General features: G+C 47.8%; 1 protein-coding gene across 7 annotated transcripts in view; it reads right to left on the bottom strand.

The window, feature by feature from the left end:
* Positions 1 to 23,532, bottom strand: part of RUSC2 (RUN and SH3 domain containing 2) — a 58,221-nt gene that overhangs the window by 26,897 nt on the left and 7,792 nt on the right. For 5 of the 7 annotated variants that reach the window (XM_063181341.1, XM_063181343.1, XM_063181338.1 and 2 more), the window contains one exon: positions 9,038 to 9,143. The gene's annotated coding sequence lies outside the window, so the exon portion shown is untranslated. Of the gene's footprint in view, positions 1 to 9,037; positions 9,144 to 10,936; positions 11,304 to 22,304; positions 22,658 to 23,532 lie in introns of those variants that run through there. The other 2 variants (XM_063181342.1, XM_063181339.1) reach the window with 2 other exon arrangements.

Raw genomic sequence — 23,532 nt, 5'->3', positions numbered from 1 at the left:
ACAGGTCCTCTGCAGTCATGTCTGAATCTCATTTCAGCAGAGTTCAGTGTGGGTAAAGATAAAAAAGGCAGAATTATTCCTGGAATGTTGAGACAAGAAGTGTCTGATGTAGGAACAAATCCTTGGGCCATTTTGAGACTACCCAGTCACACGCAGCCTCCTTCATTTGGGAGTAGTTTACATTGCACAGCAGGTTTCATAACGTGCCCATCGAAATTTACAAGACTATACAATCATCTCTCAGTGTCCCTTTTGTTTATTGAAATTCTTGCAAATTTTTAGAGCTTGTAACTTCCTGAACCAGTGCCTCCCACTCCAAATTACATGCCACGCTAGTGGTTATCTGTCAGTTCTTTTGAACATAGGGATATTTAACTTCATTACTTGTCCTTGGGCTAGGGCAGGGAGAGGATCATATTTTCTACTCAATTTGCCAACCTTCAGTGCCAAGATTTCATTCTGCCCAAGCACAAGAGTATTCCCAGATCCTTGGTCTGATTAAGAACCTCTCTCCAAGTGTCCTCCCGAAGTGTGGGTGTGTTTGTATGTTCACATGGCTGGCAGCAAGGCAGAACTCAAGGGATTCTGGATGAAACCACAACATCAGTTTATATAACAGAATATTTTCCATGCAGCAGAACTAACAAAAGGCAAGCCAGAATCTTAATAAAATACTTATGAAGCAGACCAGACACTCCTAATGATTACACATATTTTCCTTCTGAGAGGGAAACATATCCCTTGTAGGGGCTGGCAATCCAAACTGAGCTCAGTTTGTAAAGCTCTATTCAGGACAGTTTATTTTAGGATATCACTCCACAAGACAGCTCATGTGCTAATTAGGCTTGGAATGACTGGGCTCAACAGAGCATTAAGGGTAAACTAAATCTGATAACCCTGGATTAACCAAGGTCTTCTGCTGATCATGTTGGGCCACACAGACCTATTGACTAGGGGAAAAAAAAAAAAAAGAGGGCAAACAAGGATGATCCTTGACTCTGAGAGCAGTCAGAGTTCCAGGAGACCCACCAAGTCTACTGAAAGGATGGCCAGGTTGGATGGGGCTTTGAGCAACCTGTTCTGCTGGGAGCGTCCCTGCCCATGGAGGGGTGTGGAATGAGAAGGGAACTCCAGGGTCCTTCCCAACCCAAACTATCCAATGATTCTGTGAGTAGTCTGCCTTTAATCACTTCAGGGGGGTTTGAGACAACTGAAGAGACACTTTAAGACTGCAGGCTCCCAGATCTTTGCAGATAGGACACGTTCACATTTGAACATCTTCCTTCTTGAAGCTGTTGCGTACTTTCTGGACCATTAGTCTCAGACAAGACATGTAGCTGAGACAAACGTTTGCCTGTGTTAAGGCCTTGCACTGAGATGGTCCTTAACAAAACCACAAGGTTTTAAAGCTCTGCAACTTCTGAACACATTCTATAAATACACTGGGTAGTCTTATTCACAAGAATGCCAAGCCATTTGGGAATACTGCTGGGCTTTGAAGTTTGAAAGCAAGATTCACGGACTAATTAATCACAGTATGTGAAAAGTATTCATATTATCAGTTTCAAATAATCCTCCTTAATTTCCTGGAGTGCTTTCACATTACAATCAGGGCACCTCTAAAATCACTATTTTCTTTCTCTGGATTGTTCAGTATTTCATATCACAAACCCCACAGTTTCCCATTTACCATAAGTAACTTCAATTTTTTCAATCTTTCCTCTTAAGAACATTTTCCAGGGACTTTTTCAGTTTCCTAGGCAGTTTCTCAATTCCCTCCAGCTATGCATTCATGCTTCTGAGCTGGGGTGACTAATTTTACACAGTTTTCCAATTGGCAGTGGGATTAGAAGCAGTAAAATAATCTTCCATTTAATTTCTTATGTACATTAACATCCACATGTATTTGCCTGCCAGTTAATGTCCCTTATGTCCAGGGTGACAACCAGTAAGTTTTTGCAGTTTAATAACATCAGTTTAATGAGCTGGAATGCATTTAATCAGTTTAATAATTTGGAATCTGACAAAGCGCACTTTTGTGACCATCTTCTCTTAGACACACTTATGTAACTTACCGGCAAGCTAAAAAAATTCAAGATTTCAACAAAACTAGCCTAGGAGAAATTGGGGGATGTTTTTAAACATATCTGTTCTCTGAGGAAAGCAGTTGGTTTTCCCTCGTCTCTGGAGTGTGGGTTTTGGAGCTTGCGCTCTCAGGTTGCATAAATTCTCAGTATGTCAACAAGCAATTTCTCTTTGGGGTCCCTCAAGAGGTAGAAGGGTCCTCAAAGTCTTACTAGGGTCTGTGCTGAGGATATTTCTCCAAAGTTAATTTTTCCCACTAAAGCAGTGAGGTCTAGTGGCCTGCACCCTTGAAAGAACGTTCCCCTTTCATTTTGATGGGCAGGTGGAGAGGTTGTTGTGGTTTTTCTTTTCAACCTCAACTCATGCCAAGGGGAAAGCAGAAACAAGGCACTGGACCAAAATCCTGGCTGTTGAATGTACTCTGATTCTGAGCGGAATCACTCCTCAGTGCCCCTGGAACAATTACAAATGCACCATTTCAGTTTGGGGTGTTTCTCTACCTTGGGGTACCAAATAATGTCACCAGCACAAAGCCTGGGAGAGGTCAGGGTTATGGAGATGGAAATATTCTGTGGAGTCTCTGAAACTTTTGCAAAGTCACCAAGAAAACCAGAGATCACAGAAACCCCAGTGTATCCAAAATTACACCCGATGTCTCAACCAGATACAGCCAAGCATAAATTGAATGGCTGTGGCTGGAGCACTGCCACCTTTGTGCATCAACCACGCCCATGCCACTGCCTGTCAGTGCCAGGACACACCTGTTTCCTTGCAGTTTCCCCCCTCCTCCTCTCCTGTTGTGCTACAGACTGGGCAGCCCTCCTCACCAGGGTCAGGATGCTGGAGGTCACCCTGTGCTCCATGCTCCTCACCTCTCCTCTGACCAAAACCAAAACCAGCCCCTCTGAGCAGCATGTGGGAGCAAACAGGCTGTCAGGCTTACTCTAATAAGCAGTCACCACCCTCAGAGTGCTTTATACAGTAATTATAAATAGCAAGGGGCTATGGAAATGAAAATGAGGGACATGACAAGGGGCTGAAAGTGGAGGAGACGTCTGCGTAAGGACAATGCTCTCCTCAATAGCATTCCAAGCACTGCAACCTGCAGTTGGAGGGCAGTAGAATAAGTTAGGTGCCAAATCTCAGCAGTAGAGTAAGTTAGATGCCATTGACTGTGGACAAGTGAGAGCAGCATGTTGCCAGTAGGAAATGGCTAAGTGTAGATGCCTGCTGAAATTCTCTTGCTGGTTTTCTGAAGGGAGCTACAATCACTGCTCAGGCTAAGACTTACTTGGGCAAGAAACCCCTTGGAAGCCACAACAGCAATTCACAGGAGACCAAGTGGTGAAGGAGAGGTAGGCCAGAGTAAGCCTAACCCCAGGCAGATGTGTCACTCCAGGTATCAACCATCACAATGAATTAGGCCAAGCCAAGGAAGATACACTGTGTGGGTCAACAGCATCTTGGGACTAGAGATATGAAATATTCACTCCTCCCACTGCATCTTCTCCTTGTGTGGGCTTATCATTTTGCCACCTGAGTTACTGGAAAAGGTTTGAGGGTGGGATTACAGGGAAAAACACCGTGTAAGCAAACACTGTAATGAACCTGCCTGCTAAGAGCAGAAAATTGTGCTAGCGAAATAATCAAGACAGGTCATTCTCCCTGCTAAGAAGGGCATCTGAGAGTACAGCTATGCCATCTGAGCTTACACAGGGGCTTACATATGGGAGTGAAGCCTGAGCATCCCTGCTCTTTGCCATGGGCACCCTAGAGAGGGACCAAAAGAAGTTATTTTGCTGAACAAACCTGGGTGAATTTGGCCCACAGGCAAAAGGAGGAAAAGCATCCATGTGGCTGATCCTGCACCAGGCAGGCAGACCGTAACAGAGAAGAACGAGCACACTGAAAGCATTTAGGGCATGTTCTTCCAGAGGCAATGGCAGCTACTGTGAGTTCATAAAGAATAAGATGAGGCTCTGGAGTCAAACTGATGAGATTAGTATAAATTGGGTAGGGAGCAAAGACTCTAGTCTGAGGTAACAGAGGGTCTGAGGAAAGTATCAGCTGAAAACCTGATATTTGCTACGGTTTTCCATACAAGTTTTAATTGAATATTTTTTCCCTACAACTCCCAGAGCAGAAACTCCCCTCTTCCCAAAAACAACTGCTAGCATCCATACACTGTGAGATATCTCTGACACTGTCCCCAAAAGCATAACAGGGCCAGTGACACTTGTTCTCTGCTTGCAGAGAGCATTCTGTGTTGGAGCACAGAGTGGCAGCTTGGTGGCAAGGCCAGTTTCCCATCACTTGCCCAGGGTCAGTACAAAGCATTGCCAACATGACTCAAATGTTGATTATTTATCACTCAAAGGTACTGACAGCCCCACAGCCTCAGCACTGCCCAAAAACCAACACATGGTCTCTTTTCCAGGAGTCCAAACTCAGAACTTGAGCCTGAGCAAGAAGTTGCCATCAGCCTCATTATGGCCACTCACCAACACTACAGCTCTGCCTTCCCTCTCCATCTGATTTTCAGCAGTTAACAAACACAGTGGGTTTTGGTTGGGTTTTTTATCCCACTACCTGTAAATTTAGCAACCAACAGCCTTGCCCAGTAAGAAGTACTTGCATGCGTCTGAGAGGTAATAAAAATATTGTCTATATGATCCTAAGGCTGCAACACAACTGTGGTGAGGAGACAAAGAGCTTGTGGGCCAGCCTGCTTTTGTGCTCATCTTAACACATATGTCCTGGCTCTGACCCACTTTTTTCAGAAAATAAATATTAAAATAATTTTCATCAAGAGAGAAAACTGAAGCAGAATCAGAGACCAGAGGTATTTTGACAGCCCATTTCTTTCTTATTGGAGAGTAAGCAATTTTGAGATGAGTGTGAGCGCATGCAGGGAACCTGCTTGGCAGATAATAACAACAATGGCAAATCCCTGCTAAGGCTTGTTACCAATACAGCTGTCATTGATCATTGCTACTGATCTCATCCCCGGCCAGCCAAGCTCTCTCAGCTTCTTCAAGCCTTATACGGCAGCCTCTCACATAGCTGGAATGTGTTGGTGGGCCTCTGGCTCTTTTGGGCTCATGGACTGGCCAAGCAGAAGCACTTTATCCCCATCACAACACTGCCCATGAAGCAGCAGAGGTAGAAGACAAACGAGGTTTTCCACTGCCAGTCAGATTCCAATGGTTTCCACAGTAAAATCTTGTCCAGTATGGGCCTTGATTCCACAGCTGACAGGAAGGTACCTCTACCTCCAATCCACCACCTCTCAAGTACCAGCAGAGATCTCCACATCTCTTACAATGGATTAACTTTTTTTGGGTTCAACTATCAGAATCTTGCCTACTGAGATGAGTTTTCACCCAGCACCCATGATACAGAAGTTGCTTTGGATTGAACATCTCAAACTGACCCAGTTTATATTAAACAGAATGGTAAAAAGCAAACAGAGCTGTAATGAAACGTTTTTAATTTTTAAAGAGCAGGTCTCTGGTGTGTCAGAGCAAACAGTTATAATGCCAACAAGAACAAAAAGCTTGGAGAAGTACTGCAGAAAATATTTTGAAATTAAGTTTAAAAAAAAAAAATCTAGACTCACCAAGACAGATGAGGAGATTAGAAGAGAAAGGCTCCTGATCAACCTGAATGAGTAACCACACCGAGAAGGATATTAGTGGTAAGAAAAACAGCACCTTCAGTGGTGTTTTGGCAAAACAAATATTGAAGCTGCAGCAATGACAGGTTGGATAATACAGGGGGAAGAAGGGGCAGAAAAGGAAATTAGCTTTTGACTGGAAACAAATTCAAAAAGATGAAAGCACTCAAGTCAGAAGGACATGATATTGAAAGAAGGACATGAACAATGAAAGAATCGCTGGTTGCTCACAGCTGGCAACTGCACTATTGATAAAAATACCCATTAGAAAAGAGAGGAAAAAGGTGAAACCGTGTGGCTGACAAATATTAAAGGCAAAAGTCTTCAGCTGCTCTGCATAGGCAGGGAAAGTGACCCATGTTAGATATATCAACCTGCCCTTACTATTACATAAGTCTTTCAGAAAACACTAGAAAAGAAAAATAAGACAGGGAAATAAATTAAAAACAGGGCAAAGCGCAAAAGTCAGGGCTACAAAAGTCAGAGTATTGTCTGGGTATCAGGAACCACACCAGAGTGACATCTCTACTCACCAGGAACATCAGACTGGAAGAAAATGAAGATGTCTGGGACTAAAAATTTGTTCTTTGTTTGCTCACACAGCCTCAGACACCGGACAAGCAGTAATGGAGCTGTGGGCAGACCATTGCTGAGTTCACAGCATATTCTCTTGGGCCACCTGCACTTTCTGCAATGCAGGTCCAGGTCCCTTGTATCTAGAGATCCAGCTGCACTTTATCTCCATCATCTGCATCGATGCAGTGAGGAAGACACAGTCCTGTGGATGATTTCAGCCAGTTCCACTCACCAGAACCTCTTGCCCATCTTTCAAGCGTCTCAGAGATTATCTGTGCACTCTCACTGCTTAACAGATGCTCCTGTAAGAGTGGTACCTACTAGCGAGGCACAGCCTGTATGCCCTGGGGACATTCCCACCCCACACAGAGGAGGCTGCATCACCTTTTTTTTATTCCTTAAGGCAGGCACTGTACACACATATATACATATACATATTTGAGTTTTCTTAGACATGCTGATGCAGGTATGTGTGTCTGTACATTCTGCTGCACATCCTGCCCTCCAGCCCGTGATGTGCTGCACACAGTCACGCTGTTGTTACCCACCACCCATCTCCCATAGGAACCTGCTCTGCAGCAGCAAACCCAGTCTGGTGCACATCTGCAGACACATCCCGCTCCCTGCTCCCATCAGCCTGAAAGGGCTGGATTCTGGGAGACACAGAGAGGTTTTCCAACGTCCAAGAGCAAGACAGGGGTGAGAAGGAGCTGCAGTTCAGGAAGCCTTATGTTTCTTCCAGGATATTGTCATCGATCTGCAAGAAGGCAACACGCCACTTTGAGATTTTGCTGGAAGCCCTCTCCTCCTCACCTGGCTCACCCTGTACTGAAACTCTGGGTTTGCCTTCATCACTGGGGATAAAGGCTGTGGAGCCTTGTCACTCCATAGGGATGGAGGGGAAGCAACCAAATGAGAACCTGCAGCATCAAAATGGTTCCTCCGGAGAACTACTGCAGAAAAGGCTGTGCTGAGGATCACCCCCACCCCCACAAACCCTGCAGGGCTGCACACAGCACTGAGCGTCGCGGGGAACACAGTGAGAGGCTGGAGAATGACAACAGAAACAACACATTTGCATTCCCTGACAATGACAACTCTGAATTTCCCCTCTGTGCGCTCTCCCACTGGTCTCTGACCCAAACCTCCTGCTCCCCCAGCCCTGCAATGCCTCCCATCTACCTTCTCTTTCCATGGTTCCTCTGCAGCTCTGCTAAACATCTACCATTTTATCTACATTTTTCCTGTCATCCTGTTGTTCTTTATAGGCCTAAAAAGCTCTGTCTGAATTATTCCCGGGTCACTGGCAAATGGGAAAAAATTTTCGTAAATAGGTAAGACCTGCCAAGCTCACTCTTTAGTAACACTGGTATAAAAGGCTGCAGGTGTGTGGAGATAAAAATACAGATCTCTACTTCCCTTGTACTTTAGTACACCTTTATGACACCCATCAATCCACACACTGTCTGATATGATATTCTCTGACTGCCATTTACTTCAGATTCATCCAAAATCCTGCAACTGCAACCCCACACACTCAGCATTTTCCATAACTCCAAAAGACTGGATCTGCTATTCGATTATCTCCTTTTGTTATGACATTCCCATTTGCACATTCCCCTACAGCCGCGTCACTTTAACACATAGACCAAAATCTCATTCTTTTATACTTTTGCTTTATTGTTCTCACTGTCACATTGCCCCTCCAGCATCTATATCCCTATCCCACATATATCCTTCTCTTTGTTTGAGCCCTTCTCCTATTTGCAGAGGCAATTTAATGGAAGGATTTGTGCAGAGGGTGGGGGAGGGAGGAAGAAGAAGGAAGGCAGGGAGGGAAAAGAGGGATTTGGCTATAACAAGACCATGTAATTAAGCTCCAGTAACTGGTACCCAGCCCGGACCCCTCATTTCAGTAATTAAAAGCAGTAATTCCTCCATTCCCAGATAACCTTTCTCATCTGATCTGTAAAAAGAGGCAGGGAGAGTGCATCCATTTACACAGCCAGCACAGACACACCCTGGCAACACAAAGGACTCCAGCCTGCACAGAGCCCGTGTATCACTCAGCAGAAGGACAGCGTTTTACATGCCACGATATTTACCCTAATGCCTTTTGAACAAACGATTTACCAGTATTTAGGGGAGGGAAAAAAAGAAGGAAAAAAAAAAAAGCCGTAAAAAGAAGGCAAAAGCCACAGTGACAGCAACCTTTCCTCTGTCTGAGCCCTTTGTCTCAGTCTTTTCATGGAAGCGCTGTCTGTCAAAACAGCTTTTGAGCTGCACAGCAGCATCACCGCCAGGGATGCTCGGGGAGCATGGCAGCGCCGGGACCACAACAACCCCAATCCGTGCGGGCTGGGCTGCCATGGCAGGCACAATGGAGAGCTTGTGGAGGCACTGCCAGGGCGAAGCACGACTCGCCTCTGCACAGCCAGCCCCGGGCGTGACAGCTGCTGTTTCACAGCTACAATGGACAAACACACATTCTGCGCGGCAGCCACAGCCTCCTCGCCCGCTCCCATCCATGACAGCCACAGCCAGCTCCAAAGCAATGCAGCCTCTGAAGAGACAAAGCAACCCTAAAATCCTTGAGCTCCATCAGCTAGCTGGCATCCTCCACAAAAACAACCTGGCCACCGAGCGGCCTGAAAACCAACAGCACAGCTGACACCCGCCCCGATAATTCATCCATCTCACCTTTCCACAGATCCTCCGTCCCCCGTCTCCCGTCAGCGAACACACTCTGCTCCGGCACTCCTGAGCGCTCAAATTCCAGAAGGCTCCGCGCTCTCTCACCAGGATGCTGTGGAAAACACAGAGTCAATTCTTTTTTCGTTTCTGATTTTTTTTTTCCCCCTCACAGCTGCATCCCTGGCAATGCAGAGGGTCTGCGCAATCACATCTCCGATGCTCCTGCTGCTGCTGCTGCTGCTGTGACGTTGCTGCATGTGAAGGAGCAAGCATGCCCACAGCACCGCCACTTCAGCTCGCAGTCAGTCCCTGTGGAACTCAGACAAGGCAGGGGATGGGAGGGAGCAGAAAAGGAGGGGATGATGGAGGATTGATTCTTACAGGAACAGGGAAATCAGGTAGGCAGCATTAGGAGAAATAAAAAGATCGAAGCCTGTGCTGTAAAATAGAGCTGCAGCATCCTATTTTGCGATGAGACTGGATTTCAGATGCTGTGTGCTTGCAGGCTGCCTGATCTCTTCACCCTGTCTTTGCAAAGGAAAGCAAAATGGACTGGAGTGTTCCTACTGTTGATAATGGCAGCTAGAACCCTTGGAGATAAAATGGCAGTCTGCAAAGCAATGCAGAGGAGGAGGAGGAGGAGGATGGGAAGACTGCAAGAAGCTTCCTGAAGCTTCTTTACATTTCTGTAGTGCCTTGCCCTAGACAGCTTCATCAACAGCATCTATACAGCATCCCTGAAATGCAGACACCTCCAGAGCAAGACACAACCACCACCACTTCCCACAGTGCTGAACCCACCTGGCAGGGGCAGGATGTCTGCAGTCCCTGCTCCCACAGCGGGCCTCAAATCAAGGTCCCACCAACTTTTAGCTGCAGTTTGTGATTAAAGCCCATGACCTGGGCTAGATCCCAGCCTCTCGCAACTCACAGCAGATCTTCCTACCTGAACCAGGGGGTCACAACCTGCAAAGCTCAGTCTCTCTTGCTATCTGGAAGGGTTTTTCCATATCTGCCTTTCCAGAGGCAGCTGGTGAGAAGGGATGATGGAACTTGCTTAATAGGCGGAGTAGTGCGGCTCCTGACAGGGCACAGTAGCTGTGCAAGGGACAAATGTGGCTGCTTTTGCTTTTCTACCCGCTGGGGCATAACCACACACCCCAGAAACTCAGTTGTGCTCCAGCCTGTGCTGTCCCAGGGCAGATGTTTCTAGCGCTGGAGCAGCATCCATCCTGCAGGGACCACTCACATTACTGCCCTTTCTCATCCAGCCCCGTGCCTTCAGCCCTGTGTAGAGCCAAGCACAGCCCGGAAATTGGAGCACCCACACTGGAAAAAGCAAAAAAAAAACCTGTGAGCCCCAACCTTCTAAACTGAGACTCTGTGGGAAGTGAGCAGATCAGAGCAAGGCAGAGAAGCTGTAAAATTGTTACATGGACACAAAATTCTATGAAATGAAGAACTGCCACATGGCTAAGTACTTTTTACTTTATGCTGTGATGTACCCAAAGCAGCAAAGAAGTAACACAAATACAACAACCCAGACAATATAGAACTTTACAATATAGAACTTTTACCTCTGGAGAGGTCAAATAAAAAAAGTTATGACATAAAAAGCTATGACAGAAAAGTGTTAGACATTACTGGAAGTGGCTGCCAATTACCTCAGATCCAAGAATACTACAAACTTTTAAAATATCTCTTCAAGAAATACTTAAATCAGATTTCTGTCAGAAAACCATGGGGCTAGGGGGTGGTTCCTACCAAGGGCTTCAGAGGCAGGAGTCCAGTGTTCCCCCTAGCTCAGGACCATTCTACTGGGAAAAGAGGAAGGGCCTTGGGCTGTAGGCTGTGCAGACTGTTTGCAATGCATTGGAGCCAGCATCACACAGCTCTGCTACTCACCTCCAAACCACAGTGAATGATCACTCTACCAGTCCCAGAGGTCAGGCTCCACAGGCCAGGTCCTTCCCAAGAAGTCAATGTACTGGTCCTATCAGCAGCACTTTCTGCTCCCCAGCCCACTGCCTGCCTTTCCTGGGACGCTTGAAACCCACTCCACCAGCTGGTCCTGTTCAAGAGGCAGGGACAATCCCCCAGGAGGATGCAGGAGTGAGGGACCTATGTCCATGCCTGGCCATTGCAGCAAGCAGAAAGCCAGTCCTGGCAGGCTCTGCTCCAGCCAAGCTGCTGTAAATGAGACTATTTACTGTGCTCCCATTAACGTGCAGCCCCAGGACCCCCGTTTGGCCAGTCCCATTGCACTGTCAGTGTTAATTAAAGCAGACATCTCCGGCCCCTTTAGCTGGGACAGTCAGGGAGCAACAGCGAGGAGAGAGACGGAGAGTTTCAGCTGTGGAGCTCTGTGCAGAACAAGGAGCATTTGTTACCCAGGAGACTCGTTCCCACAGCAGAGAGGAGAATGGAAACTATTTCGGTGCCCTCCCCAGTCCTCCACAAGCATTGCCAATGCTGACGCCAGGAGGTACAAATGCTGGCAGGCTGAGTGCTTGCCTTTATCCCTGCCCCTGCCACAGGACACTGGCATTAACCAATTCCCTGACAGCAATGCCTGTCTGGGGTAGCAGACACACACCCCAGAGCAGATGGAGTCGGGGGGTTTTTCTTTACAATCAGACAGAGCAGCGAAGCAGACAAGGGGTTCCTGAAGAAGCACTCCTATTTATAGGTCAGTTCCCAACATAAACGTCTGTACCCTCCTCCCCAAAATACATTCTCCATGTTCCCCAGATCTCAAACTCACATGGCCTCGACCCTCTGCAGCACACACCCCTCTGCAGCATCTCCCTCCCCAGTCTGCCTCCCTCAGCAACAGCACTAGGAACTGACAGCCTGTCCCAAAGCTTTGCAGGCAGCAGGAGATCTCAGGTACTAATTAATAAGGAAGAACAAAGCCCTTTCTTGCAGACTGTCTTCTAGGAGATGACTTCTATTTGATCACAGAGATGAGTCAGTGCAAGAAGGGGAGCATGGCTGACTCCACGGTGTCATGCAAGGAGGAAGCAGGGATTCTGTAGGCTGGTGACTGTATTCCTTGGAGAAGGAAGGTGAGAGAGAGAGATGGAGGAGTCAAGACATGCCTGCCCCTGCAGTAACAGGGGTTCCCATCTTGCTTCACCTGGTCAGGTGCTTCTCACAGACTCCAGCACCCTGCAGTGTAGGTAGCTTGGCAGGAGAAAATTCCTTTTTAACCAGTATCAGTCTCAATGTCCACAAGCATCCCAGGTGTTGGGCAGGGTCTTTGCAATCCTGCCTCTTTACCCCATGTTGCAGGGCTGAATGCACAACCCAATCTCCCACCTGAGAACTCCAGTAAGGAGGCACATCCTCCTCCCAGTCCTGGGCTGCAGCAAAGCTTACCTCTCTGGGGGAGCCACAGGTGTTGCACTCACACTGGAAGTGAGCTGTACCTGGACATGGAGTTCTTGCTGACAACAGTTAGGTCACAAATAGATCAACTGGGTGTTAGAAAGCCCAACACATTTCAGTCTTGGGCCTATTCCTTCATATACTATGCAGGAATTAGCTGCTAAGGTCAGCACATGCCCACGTACAAGAAGAACCCATTCCATTTTTGCCACAACTGTGGCAGTAAAATCACCCACCAGCTGACCCAGCCTCCCACCTATTTGCTGTAAATCTGCTCCAGTGATGCATGAACTGGAAACAGCTCAGCCCCAGATTCCAGTCAGCTCTCTGGGCTGTAGCTCTGACATCAAGCACTGTGCTAGGACACGTCTTTCATCACCTCTCACCATCAGGTGTGGGGCACAACCTGCCCACCCCTGGAACTGCCAGGCAGCCCCAGCTGCTGCCTCCAGCTTACAGCTGTACCCCAGCAAAGGGAGCTGTCTGACACCTCCTCCTAAAGGGTGGGCATTTTGACCAAGCCCTCATTACCTTCAGTGAGTCCATGCCTCTTGAGCAAACAGAAGGTGGTACAAGCAACAGCAAGCTCTCCATCACAGCAGAAAACCTGTGCCTTGCTATCTGCACATGCAACAGCAGGAACATGCCTAGGATATACTTTCTGGCCACATTTGTATTGGTCACAGGGACATCTTCACTCTTTCCTATGTGCTGGACCACTCAGGAGCGAGGCAAATGCAGCTCAGTCTTCCCACCCTGCTTACCCATTGTTTGTGGCAGCAATCTAAATCCCATGGCAGCCCCACCCAGCGCCAACACCATCCAGGCTGTTTGGGAAATGCCAGAGAGAGGGATGTTGGTCAGAGCTGAACTAAGAGCATGGGTCTGCTCAACTGGAGCAAGAGTCCACCAGAAAACCGGAGCCAACACAAAAGCGGATGATGAAACTTCATGATAAAGGAAAACTAAAATAATTCTCCATTCCTTCAAGGTCAAACAACATCTCTCTCTCTGACACACAGAGATCAATGTGGGCTGATTGTTATTGACATATGCTCAGCATCTTTTCTGTTCAGTGGGAACAGACACAGGAGCTTTTGAGTGAGGGGTCAAAAATCCAAGCAGGTTGATAAAAACATATGTTAGCACAGTGGAAATGCCTGCCCTTAGCCCTCACATTTCCCTGGGGGATCACCAACCAATCCACACTGAGACTGCCTTCCAAGGGGAGCTGAGGACAGAGGCACAGGAGTCTGTGAGGTTTTGCTGGTCACAGACACATTCTCAACATCCAAATTCACCATCCCAGCATGATGACCCTGTGTCCCAGTGAGCCCTGCCCACTCCCCACAACAGCAGTACTGATTTCTTCAGGGCCAGCAACCCAAGGCAGGAGCCACACCTCAAAGGGGAAAGTTGTTGCTGTTTTTTTTAAGAAGTTGGACACTTCTTGTTGCTTGCTGTCTTCTAACAGAATTAATTCCCCGAGTTCAGTCCTCTGATGTTTAAGAACATTCTCTGACTTTCCAGCTTATCTTTATCCATGCACAGCTCACCCCTATTCACTCATGTTCCAAAAATGAGCTTTAACGTCAGCATTTATCCAGCCTGTGTTTAAAGTCATATCATTTGAGTTCTCTAATCACTTCACATTAGGTAGGCTTTCCACTTCTTTGATCATACCCATATTCCTTCTCTGGACCCGACCCAGTTTGCACACAGCCTTCAGAGAGTGACTGGAAATGTTCACAATCTTCCAAGCAAGGACTCCCATGCCTTAATATACTAAAATTTCCCCATGTCTGCTAGAAATGCTTTGACCAGTGTGTCCCATTGGATGACCTGTATCTTTTCCATGGCTACATCATGTTAGATGCTGACAGCTACCTTGTACATCACTCTGAGACCCTGAGTTTTCCCCCCACTGTCACTTTCCCCCAGTGAGCCTTCAGACAGAGCTGAACTTTTTTTGCTCATTTCTCAGGCACACAGCCATTCAATTTTGAACTATCCAGCTCCCATTTGTACTGTTCCTTAAGGAATAATCCCAGCTCTTTATGTTGAATAACACTGAACAGCCTCTGATGATGCTTCCTTAGCTTTGTGTCTTTACAAAATATCACTATTGAAGTTTTAGTTTTTGGAGCACAGAGCATTATTTCATGTTTAGAACAGCTTCCATTTTGAGGCTGATCTCCACTAACAACTTCCCTTCAGAGCAGTAGTTCCTCTTTCAACATTCCTGTTATCTTCCTCTAGTCTGCTTACTGCCTCTTACTTCTCAAAGGGTACTATGAATGGAAGAATTACACACGGATTAAAGGGAGGCAGGACAGGCACTTGAGAGATCCATTTCAGGTTATTAAACAAACAAAATACTAGCAAATGTCTGGGAACAAATAGACAGGATAGGGTACTTTGTGTCCTGCTCCATCTCTTTGCTGACCATCTGCAATCACTTCTAGAAAAATCATACTGGGCAAGGTGGTTCCTCCATCCCAATCACCGTCTGAATTCCCAACTTGCTGTACTGAGGTCAAATCCTTCCTAGTGCTGGCAATTGATGCTTCACTGCCCAGGAACAGAGGCCCTCACAAGCTCCATAAAAAGTCACAGCTCCCAGACTGGGCTAGTGCTGGCACGGCTCCGCACAGGGCTGGGCTCAGTTCCACATACCTCCACACTACTGAGGCATCTATGGGAAAACTAAACCCTGCCCACAACCAGCTGCCTGTCTCCAGGCCTTTCCAGCTCAGGATTCCAGTATGTTTGCACCCCAAAGGAGGCTGGGGTAACAGGGAGATGTGAATCACTTGGAACTCTGTGGGAAAGGGAGAAATGACCCTACACCCCAACTCTTAATGTGCATCTTCTACTCCTAATACTTAGTAATGCCAAAGCAAGAGCACAAAAAAGTAGCTGGATGTTTCTAGACATAGGGAAATCAGAACACAAACAGCAGAGCAGCTCCTGGATCATGTCTGAAGGCTCAGCTTGGATCTGATAAGCCAGGCTCATAAAGCTGCACAGAAAATCTTGAATTAAAGCAAAGCCTGCACATAACTGATCTAGACTGAGGTTTCAGGGTGTTTGAAGTAGGAGCTCAGCTCTAAGAGCAAAGCTGTTTCTCCAAGCACTCACTCAGATATTGATGCTGCACTTACTGGGAATATAAACTCTTGCCAGTCAAAACCTTGGCAAAAGAAGCAGAACGGGTATTATTAAAAAAAAAATTTAAAAAGCCTTTTAATCTGGCAAACAATCATTCTGAATCACTCTGAGCAGCCACGGTAACAGTGGATATTAAGGTGTTAATGGCTTCACTCCTATTAAAATTAGTTTTCAAAGGATCAATGCTGCCCCCAAAGCACCATTTACCTAAATAACTAGTTTCACAATAACTTAATAGTTCCCCACTGCCATGAGGAAAGCCTTAAGTTGCCACATAACATAATACACTGGGGCTGGTGAACTTGGCACCCACAGCACTGCTGCATTCTGACCTCAAATAAAAATTATGCACTTCCAACTAAGCAGATGAGAAGCTGCAGGGCTGAGCTGAATGTGCAGCCCAGAAATGGTTCACTGTGCACGCAGCACGCACTGCCCGAGGACGGTGACTGCTCATGGCTCCCATGATGTGCAGCAAAGTGACATTCCCTGCCCACTCCAGGGGCACGGCTGGCCTGACTCAAAGTGAGGGTGACTGCACTGCACACGAGGCTCAGCTCACAGCAACTGCAATGGAAGGGATGAAGAAGAGAGAGGCCAAGCAGAGGAGAAGGAAAACATCACTGTTGGACGCACAAGAGGCCACATCCAATAATGGAAAAAACCCTCCTGCCCTCTTGCTCAAAGACTGAGTCATAAATATTTCAGTTTTCCAAGGCAACAGTAAGTATGAAAACTGTTCTGGATTTCCCTGCCCAGGGCAGGGAGGTTGGAACTAAATGATCTTTGTAAGGTCCCTTCCAACCCAAATCATTCTATGGTCATATGATTCACACAGAAAACCCTCATTAACATCACTCTGCACGTGCCAAACTCCTTCCCTCCCATCCTCGTTCTGAGCAACAGCAGAAGTCAAACAGAGACATCTGTGAACTCGCCAAAAAGAACAGAAAGTTCCCAACAGACTTCCCAGCTCTCAAACCACTTTATTAGAGACGCATGATATCAGTTGTAGCTGTTTGTCCTGATTTTCCCTTTAAAGTTTCTCCAGTTACCACCCACACTGGACACACAGCGTTGCTCTGCACTGTTACCTGCCCCAGCTGTTTTAGTGGCAAATAGAGCAGTGTCTTGGCAGCTGCAAAGCACTCTGTGATTGAAAGACTCTTGAAGATTCACTCCATGCTCACCTATCAGCAGCAACAGAACAGCACAATATTGGCAGGCACAGGGCTCCAGAGCTTATACTATTGACTGCCTGGGCTGCTGAGCACCCACATCCCAGCAGGCACCTAAAAAAGCTGCAAAGGGGAGAGGGAACAGGACCACTGAAAACTTCTTGAGGCCCTGTCTGCCACTTGTACATTCACCTGCTGGCTCTCAGATGGAGCAGTTGTCTCTTACCCTTCACCTGTGCTGTCTACAGCCCTGTTAGCTGAAGGGACAAGGGCTATACACAAACAGCAAATTAGCATAAATTATATCCACTACCACGGCACTTCACACAGCACGGACTGCACATCCCCACCTTTAATCACTGTGCACGACTTGCTCATTCAGAAGGGATCTGTGGTAACTGCAGATCACAGGCAGAGCTTGAGCAATAGTGGCATTTGGCTTTGAAGCAGGCAAACAGTATGTAGGGCTGTGTGAATAGGCATGTCTTGCATGGGCAAGACTTGGAGTCATCCTTCCCCTCTGCCCACACTGGCACACAGCTCATGGACATACCCTAAATGGACAAACTGCTGAGAGCTTGAAGACAACACGGAAAAAAGGACAGAAAGGAGTAAGCTGCAAAGCAAGTGGGTTAGTTCTCAGGGGAAAACCAGGGAGTGCATTAAAGCATTCCAAAATGTGTAAAAGGCTGCTGCCAAGGGTAAGTGGACAAGCTGCTCTTCACGTCCTCAACAACAAAAAAAGGATCCCTGAGAGCCACCCAGGGGAGTTGAGGTATAACAGATAAAACTAACATTTCACTATTCCACCAAAAAAGCATAACAGTCAGGAAGTAAATCAGTTTTCTTAAAATTTTCCATGGTCTTTTGTATCTCAGAAGCTCTTTGCTTTCCTTATTTAAAGGTATGCACACCTGTCAATCTTCACAGGCCCTTACTGTTAAAAAATGGAAACAATATATTTTTCCAACTTCATTGCAAAACAAATGCCCGTGTTACAATCTTGGTCAACTCACTGCATTAGGAAATATCAACAGAAGGAAGAGATTGAATTGCTAAAATGAAGTATGTAGCAGGTATTGGTCCTGACCAATGTCAGCTTCCAGAGATTAAATAAAGAAACCCAAGGAATGGCATAGAAATGGCATAGCCCAGGTCCTCTGTGCCTGCTCAGGGAGACGTGATTATTACACGGCTTTTGGAGGTCTTACTGTCGTGTGACTTCTGTTTGACTCAGAGAAACAGGAAGCCTCTAATGCAGGATTAAAAGCTGAGAGCAATTTATTCTGTGAGGCAGAATACCTGGAGAAACACAAACATGATCCTGGAAAGACACAGCAAACGCACAGGTGCAGCTGCGAGTACAACAGCATCCTGTGCCAGCTGATCTGGCTGCTAATCCACCTGGCTGTTAAAAACATACTCCAGATGTATCTTTTCCCTAAGCAGAATATGCTCTCTGTGAGCTTTTAGCCAGTGGATTTCATCCACCACAACAAAGAGACCTTTTCCTCAAGAATTCAGTCCTCTTGGAGACGATCCTTGGTCACAGCTGAGAACCCTTCTAAATTTCTCTCTGGTTATTATTAACAACCTCCCATCTACCAGGGCAAGCTGTCATGGATCATCAGTCAGCTGTATTCAAGGTCTCCATGTCAGGTCAGCCCATGATTAAGCAACCTTGTGGCTCAATGTGCTTATCGGTGTACATTTAATTAACACAAAGAGTCTTAACTTGCACCTCCCAGCTGCTGTGCAAGTTGTGCAAGGTCTGCCTCCTCCAAAAGTCATGTTCAAACAACAGGCAGCCATACCATGTGCAGACAGGCACACAGAGCCAGAAATGGGAAATTTGTTGGCTGTGGGCAATGATTTCACTGAGGTTGGAGAAGCACCCCCAGTGAAGGAAATGCTACAGGGATAAAGGGGATCTGTGTGTGGGAGGAAATCCTGCTCTGTTCTTTAAAATAGAAAATAAAAGCTGGCAGAGGCAAAGCCCAGGCAGCAGTGGTGAGGCAGGCCACAAAGGCAAAGCAGGTCACAGGAGACGGCTGACAAACGTGCCAAGCTTGGATTGTGTTGGGCAGACTGAAATAGGGCTCAGCCTCCTGTGAGGCAGATGAAAGAGCTGGGGCAGACCGCTCCACACACTCTCCATGGAGACATCTCAGTACCCCAGGAACTCCTGGAATCCCTGGGGTGTGACTCTGGCACCGCAGAGACTACAGGAGAATAGTCTTAGAAGGCTATTCTAGATAGAAGAGCCATTAGAAAACTACCAAGAAACATCCACCAAAGAGGTGCTTAAGGACAAGAAACAAGACGTCCCCACACACTCCAGACACATTCCAGTGTGGAACAAGAGCATGCCAGAGTGGAAGGAGCCCTAAAAGAGCCCTCAGGAGGTCTGTAATATATGATGATACACAGAGCCTTGGCTGAGGCCTAGTAATAAGCACCACGGTGGTGACTCAGAGAGCTCTTTGTTGGCTGGACATGGGAGAGCAGCAGGATGGAACAGAACAACTGAGGAGCAGGAAGCCTCTGATGAAGGACTGACTGCCCAGAGCATGTTCCTGGAGAAACAGAAACATGCTTTTCATCTCCATGACGTACTTCCATGTCCGGACAATTCTGAAGCCTGCGCTTTCAATGTGTGCTTAAGAAAGCCTTCCATCCTGCACACACACCCAGCCTCTGGCTCTGGACACACAGCACGGAAAAGAGAAGACCAGCCAAAAGGTGAGAGGGGAAGAATGATGGAGCACTGGAGATACAACAGTACAAGCCAGAAGCCAAGCATCTCCCCTGCTCTCTCACTTGTTCTCAATGCAACAGCCAGGGAAAATGCTTGGTCATGATGTTCCAACAGGACCTGCTCTCCATCCCTGGGAACATCTGCCAGAATTAGTAATCCCATATCAGAGGAGGTGAAGCATAGAGGGTCCAATAGCACTTGTAACCTTTTTAGCAATTTTCACATGCCTGCTGCTTTCACAGCAATCTTCTCTTTCAGCTTAAAATAAATGCAGCCCTTCTGAAAGTGCTCAAAGACTACAGAACCACCGAATCACTGAGGTTGGAAAAGATCTCTAAGATCATCAAGTCCAGCTGTAACCACCCAGCCCTTTCCCTACAATGCCAGAAAGTGGAACTGATGTATCTGGGGATGCAAACCTGGGGCAATGAACTATAAAGGGGGATTAATGCTATCATTCTGAATTCCAGCATCTGAAAGAGATGCATCCCTGTCCGTGATACAGTTGCTGACAACTCAGAGCAAACAGGTGAGCCCCAGCTTTGCCCCTCTGTTTGCACCCAGAGGACATCTCACCTCTTCTCCTGAGCGTGAGGCTTCATGTATTAAGCTGTGTAATTAAGCAATGGGTGCTCTACTCCCACAGGGGCTGCTACATCCCATATGAGACCAGGCCCGAGTGGAGCCACATCAGCCGTCTATCTCCAAGAGGCATTAGCTCTTTCTTCAGACAGGGCTTCTTTGAGCATGAACGCCTCAAGAAGCCTTTTTGTGAGCTCTGGGCTTCACACACCGAGCACAAGGGCTAAGGGAGCTCTGCTGCCCTGCAGGGAGGCCTCCTGCCTTCCAGCACACACTATGATGCTGCTGCAGCTTGGCAGCAGCTGAATTGCATAACCAGCATAGAACCTGACCAACAACAAGCAAAACAGCCTGAGGGGAACAAAGCACAGCTCCAGCTCCACAGTGGGATGGTGCATCCTGCACTGGCTGCACAGCTCAAGATGCATGGCTCCCCAGGTAGTTCTGCATGGTCCAGCTCTCTGTTATAGACACCAACTACACCATGAAAAGGGAAAAAGTTTGGGATAATGTTTGTGTTTATATGGATGCCAAGAATGTCCAGAGCTACAGCCATAATGCAACAGACATTTAATATCCTTTCCACAGTTAAACTAATCTCCAGCTACCAGTTCTCAGGATAAACCTAACCCAGAACCAGAATGCCTCCATATCCCATTCTACAGCCCAAGACTTTCTAGTGAGGCAGCAAGCCCCAGCCACCAGCAGGGACCTGGCAGCAGGCTAGATTAGAGCTAGATTAAATTTCCTGTACCTCTCATTAGACCCAGTGATAATGCTCAGAACACACAGGGAAAGCCCAGTGGCAAATAACCTAATTAGAAGTCAAAGTCTCACACCTTCCTGGTGACCAGTACATCTGCTGAAGCTGAGGGCCACAGTCCTTTGTAGTCAGCAAGACAGCAAGAGGATGAAAATAGGGGAAGCTGTTCTGGGCCCCCTCCTGCTGCCCCCACCAAGGGTCCAATGCTGCTCTCTATGGAAGATTCCCAACACTTTGGCTGAAATGACGCCAGCACTTGGGCAGGGCTTGGTGTTATTTTTAACACTTGCTCACATAACTCTTTGGATGAATCCTGGGAAGAGCTTGTCACCAAAATAGTACACTGTGGGCACTATTTATACACCCACTGGCAGCATCGCAGGATAAGCTAGAGCACCCCTTTATCCTCCTCACAGGGATACAGCGGGCCCTAAAACATGGTTTGGTGTTTGGGGTGGTTCTCAGAAGTGAGCCATCACCTCAGGAGGCCTGGCATCCCTGTCTGTCCTGCTGAGGAGACAGACTCTCCTCCATATGGGAGGGAAGCCCAGGTACATTAGGCTTGGGGAAGATGGATGGCTGAGCGCACATCCCAGCTGCTGTTGACTAAAAAGGGAACAGTTGTGCCTAAACACAGAAAATGCTGATGCCTTCCTATTTTATCTCTCCTTGGCTGCTGCAGAGAAATCCGCAGGGATTGGGTTTCTTGGTTGTCTCCTCTTTTCCCGATGCGGGAGCAGCAAAGGTGTGCAGTGGCAGGGGCAGGTGCCCTAAATGTCAGCAAAGTTCACTGGAAAGGAGGCACCAGACTAGCAAGACTGACTGCTCTTTATCCCTAGGGATAGCAGCAGCTTCAGGCCTTTCCATATAAAAACAGTGTGCCCTGAAGCACTAAAGGAAAAAATCAAAAGCAAACCACCCTTTTGAGACTATGCAAGGAAAAGAGGCTCTTCCTCTGTCTGATTTTCTGGGTTAAAAATAACTTCTCTAAAGCCATTCCCAAGCCTATTGGAACTTCTTGATTTTTGTCTTCAGTGAGTTTCTCCTCCCACCCCCTTTCTCCCAAGACACATCAGACTGCTCTCTGCTCTCACATCTCCTGGAGAAGCAGGTGACATGACCTGAAGAACACACACAGGATGCTGCATGAGAACAGACAAGACAGAGAAAAGAAGACTCCATCTTGAAGCAGAAAGGTTTGATTTTCCCAGTATGTAGGTTAAAAAAAAATGTATATACACATCTTCTTTCCTTGCAAGAGAGGCTACAGCCTGAGCAGCATACCAGCTGTCTATCAGAGCTACAGAACAATGCAAAATAAACCCACTAATTGACACATGCTGCAAAGACAGGGGCAGGACTGGCCACATTATCCAGTCATTAATGGTCACATTACTTTTAGCAGAACAAATAGAAGGGATCAGCTCCTACCTTGCCAGACACAACCACCCCAGGACGTGGGCTCAGCTCAGCGCAGCTGGAAGCCGAGTGCAGCAGCAGTGGCATGAGAGGCACAGGAGGAGCACAGCACGCAGGGCCAGCGATAATCCAAACGAAAACCAGCTCGTCCCCGTGCGGCTCGGGGATCAGCGAGCCGGGCTGCGGGGAGTCTCCGCCGGCGGCTCCCCTGTGGATGCAGGATGGCGGGCACAGGCAAGATGACAAGGCACTTCTTCCAGACAGGAGCTGGCTGAGGAATTCCCGCTGCTGCCAGCCACCTGCCCCCCGTCAGGCACAGCGGTGCCAGGGTCTCACTCACGGAGCATGTGGGCAGCAGCGAGGAGCGAGGGCCAGAGTGCTAATGAAAGCCTCAGTGTAAATACAGATGCGCACAGGAGAGGGCTATGGCAGAAATGCAGCTCGTGTTACACAGAGCCATTTACAGCAGGCGCGGAAAGCGGGGAGAGCGCGGCAGGGCTGTGCGGGAGGGATCCACCGCCTGCCTGCTCGGACAGGGAGCGAGGGATGGAGAGATGGATCCACCGCCTGCCTGCTCGGACAGGGAGCGAGGGATGGAGAGATGGATCCACCGCCTGCCTGCTCGGACAGGGAGCGAGGGATGGATGGATCCACCGCCTGCCCTGCTCGGACAGGGAGCGAGGGAGGGAGGGAGGGAGGGAGGGAGGGAGGGATGGATGGATGGATGGATGGATGGATGGATGGATGGATGGATGGATGGATGGATGGATGGATGGATGCACTGCCTGCCTGCTCGGACAGGGAGGGAGGGATGGATGGATCCACTGCCTGCCAGGGGAAGCATGGAGTGAAGTGACCACTAGTGAGGAGAGACCTCCCCAATTCCGCATGCTCCATCAGATCCTAAGCTCCATATGCAGTAGGTGCTAGCAGTAATGCAAACCCATCCCACTCCCCATGCTGCACCCCAGCTGGCACATCCCCACGCCTTCCCTGAGTGCCACAGCAGCCCATCACGCCAGGGAGAAAAGCTTTTTGGAGCATTGCTCCATTCACCTGCCCTGACCCACTCCTGTTGTCCGGGCCCTCTCTCCAGGCTCCAGGTCTCCCCATCTCTGACACTTACCCACCTCTCCCCAGTTCAATGTCTTTGGTATCTCCTGCCAGGATTCTTCTTTTCCTTGCCATCTCAGGGTAATTTACAAGCTGTACTGCAGCTGGATTTACGGCAAATATGGAA

Source organism: Melospiza melodia, chromosome Z (assembly GCF_035770615.1).
Source record: "Melospiza melodia melodia isolate bMelMel2 chromosome Z, bMelMel2.pri, whole genome shotgun sequence".
In the NCBI taxonomy this organism is placed as follows: domain Eukaryota; kingdom Metazoa; phylum Chordata; class Aves; order Passeriformes; family Passerellidae; genus Melospiza; species Melospiza melodia.
The sequence above is the reverse complement of the archived record's forward strand: the minus strand, read 5'-3'. Positions and strand labels throughout refer to the sequence as shown.